Source organism: Orycteropus afer, unplaced genomic scaffold (assembly GCF_000298275.1).
Source record: "Orycteropus afer afer isolate SDZICR_OR568_19922 unplaced genomic scaffold, OryAfe1.0 scaffold00176, whole genome shotgun sequence".
In the NCBI taxonomy this organism is placed as follows: domain Eukaryota; kingdom Metazoa; phylum Chordata; class Mammalia; order Tubulidentata; family Orycteropodidae; genus Orycteropus; species Orycteropus afer.
The window spans coordinates 1,524,358-1,527,963 of record NW_006921763.1 but is presented as its reverse complement, the minus strand read 5'-3'; the positions used below and the strand labels follow the sequence as shown (position 1 = coordinate 1,527,963).

At 40.4% G+C, this 3,606-nt stretch overlaps 1 protein-coding gene across 1 annotated transcript in view; it reads right to left on the bottom strand.

Moving 5' to 3' along the window:
• Positions 1-3,606, bottom strand: part of N4BP2 (NEDD4 binding protein 2) — a 109,240-nt gene that overhangs the window by 2,577 nt on the left and 103,057 nt on the right. The window lies entirely within an intron of this gene.

The following is a 3,606-nucleotide window of genomic DNA, read 5'->3' as shown; positions in this document are numbered from 1 at the left end:
CAGCCTTCTGGTTAGCGGTCAAATGCCTTAGGCACTACACCACCAGAGCTCCCAATGTCTGCCTTAGTAACAGTTATTAGCAAATCCACTAATTACAGCAGTGACTGCAGTCCTACCATTAAAGGTAATCATTTTTTTGTTAAACTCTTCCCAAAAAGATGATTTTCAGAATATCAAATGAGCCTGAGCCCACTGCAAAGCTGAAAGGCTAAAGTCGCTCTTTTGGTATGAACTTTGAAAATCAAGGAAAAGAATCATAAAAACTACCATGGAATAACAAAAACTGTTAATAATAAAACAATAATTGATTTAATTAATTTGATAAATAGTTGATTTTGAAGATTGGGCATTCTACTTCCGTTAAGGTATCACCTCAGAAACCCAAGGAGGGGTCGCTATGAGTCAGATCAACTCCACGGCAGTGAGTTTTGTTTGGGAGCTCTGCTTTGTTTGGCATAGTACCTAAGGCATTCAAACCCACCAACCACTCCTTGGAAGGAAGGCTGGGCAATCTACTTCCATTGTGATACCACCTCGGAAACCCAAGGGATCTCTATGAGTGGGATCCGACTCGACAGCAGTTGAGTTTAGGTTTTTTTTTTGGGGGGGGCGGGGTCACAAACAGCCCACATTTGATCTTTACCATGAAACACACATACATGTAACACGGGAAAAAAAAACTTCACTGCCGTGGAGTTGGATCCGACACATAGCAACCCTTCCTTGGGTTTCCAAGGCAGTTATCAGTATGGAAGTAGATTGCCCAACCTTCCTTCCTTCCGAGGAGTGGCTGGTGGGTTTTGAACGCCAGCCTTCTGGTAAGCACTCAAATGCCTTAGACACTAGGCTACCAGAGCTCCCATACCTAATATAGACACTCCATATTCTGCTCATGAAGTTGCTCTAAGACTCCAGTGAAACCACAGGAAAATGGTTTCTCAACTCTTAAGTGTCCAAGGCAATTTTCAGCCTTTCATTTTAAAAGGGCATGCTGCTCTTGCATTTTTAATTTCTCACCCTTGTTTAAGATTTTCTCCACTTCTACTTTAATCCATATCCATTACTTCAGGAAATACATTGTTCACTTTGCAAAAAGTTTTGGCACTATACAATTACAATGTATGAATTGTTCTCTATGTGTGTTATATTACAAAGTTACTTTTTGAAAAATCTCATAACCACCCCAATCTTCACTTTCATCATTCCTTCACTAATGTTGCCCTTATCAGGTCAGTCATTCATACCATTTCACCTTTCAAAAGTTTATTAGTTGATCTAAAAATGTTTGCTAGTTGATTCATAGGCCTTAAATAAAGATGTTCAAAAAATGTTTGTTGCTTGAATTAATGTACATGTTTAGTTCTCCAAATTATAGGCTATTCCTGCTGCTTATTATCTAAAAAAAAAACAAAAAAAACCTGTTTAACTCACTTTTTAAATATTTTATTATGAATTTGGAGAAAATTTTCATAACAAATTAGGTTCTCATTTAAAAATAAATGTAATGTGGTTGAAAGTTTACAAAACAAATTCATTTTCCATTCAACAGTTCATACATGTTTTGTTTCATGACAGTGATTGCAATTCCCATAATGCAACAGTTCTCTTCTCACTTCCTCCCTGTGGTTACCTGTTCCTTCTGCCCTTCTTTTCCTCTGCATCCCTGGCCTCTGAGTTATCTCCGAAGCAAATATTGCCCTTCTAATCTCCCATGGCTGACCATCCCATGGAGTGTATCTACCTGGTGCAAATGTTCACAATATGTCTGGCTACTGTTTGCCTGGAAGCTACGGGAGTAAGTTCAATTCCAGGCCTGGAAGGTGCTTAGGGGCCATAGTCTCAGGGGTTTCCCAAGTCTCTACACACCAGTAGGCCTTTTTTTTTTTTTAATGATTTTGAGTTTTGTTCTACATTTTTCTCCCACCCTATCCAGGATGTCCTACACTAATCCCCTTCCGAGTGGTTGATAGTGGTAGCCAGGTACCATCTAGTTCTTCTGATCTCAGGGTCATGTAGGCTGAGGTTTACATGGTCCACTAGTCCCCTGGAGTAATTGTTTCCATGCTTCTTTGACTTTCTTCATTCTTCTTTGCTCCAGATGTGGTTGTTGTTTGTAGGTGCCATCGAGTCATCTCCGACTCATAGTGACCCTATGTACAACAGGATGAAACACTGCCCGGTCCTGTTCCAGCCTCACAATCCCTGCTATACCTGAGCCCATCATTGCAGCCACTGTGTCAATCCATCTTGTTGAGGGTCTTCCACTTTTTCATTGACCCACCACTTTACCAAGTATGTTATCCTTCTCCAGGGAATGGTCCCTTCTTACAACATGACCAAAGTAAGTGAGACAACGTCTGGCCATTCTCGCTTCCAAGGAGCATTCTGGCTGCAGTTCTTCCAGAACAGATTTGTTAGTTCTTTTGGCAGTCCATGGCACTTTCAGTATTCTTCGCCAACACCACAACTCGAAAGCATCAACTCTTCTTCGGGCTTCCTATTCACTGTCTAGCTCTCACATGCATATGAGGCTACTGAAATACCATGGCTTGGGTTGGGTGCACATTAGTCTTCAAGGAGAAATTTTTCCTCTTCATCACTTGAAAGAGGTCTTTTGCAGAAGATATGCACAATGCAATATGTTGTCTGATGTCTTGACTGCTCCATCCATTGGTGCTGACTGTGGATCCAAGTAATATAAAATCTTTGACAACTTCAATCTTTTCTCCATTTATCATCATACTACTTATTGGTCCAGTTGTGAGGATATTATGTTGAGGTGTGATCCATACTGCAGACTGTAGTGTGCCATCTGCATACCACAGATTGTTAATGAGTCTTCCTCCAATCCTGATGAATATAGCCTTCTTCATATAGTGCAGCCTATCAGATTATTTGCTCAGCATACAGACTGAGTAAGTACGGTGAAAGGAGACAACCCCGACACACTCCCTCCCTGATTTTAAACCATGCTGGATCCCCTTGTTCTATTTGAACGACAGCCTCCTGGTCTATATACAGGTTCCTCATGAGCACAATTAAGTGTTCAGGAATTTCTACTCTTCTTAATGTTATGTTATCCATAATTTGTTATTGGGTCCCATGCAGAAAGCAAAAGGTCATTAAAGAGACAGGAAAGGAAAAAAAGACAAAAATGGATATCAAAAGAGACTCTGAAACTTGCCCTCGAATGGAGAGTAGCTAAAGCTAACTGAGTAAATAGCAAGATAAAAGAGCTGAACAGAAGACTTCAAAGAGCAGTTCAGGAAGACAAAGTCAATTACTATAAAGAAATGTGCAAAGACCTGGAGTTAGAAAACCAAAAGGGAAGAACACACTCGGCATTTCTCAAGCTGAAAGAACTAAGGAAAAAATTCAAGCCTCAAGTTGCAATATTGAAAGATTCTATGGGTAAAATATTGAATGATGCAGGAAACATCAAAAGAAGAGGGAAGGAATACACAGAGTCACTGTACCAAAAAGAATTGGTCGATGTTCATCCATTTCAGGAGGTGGCATATGATCAGGGACGAATGGCACTGAAGGAAGAAGTCAAAGCTGCACTGAAGGAACTGGCAAAAAAATAAGCCTCCAGAAATCGATGGA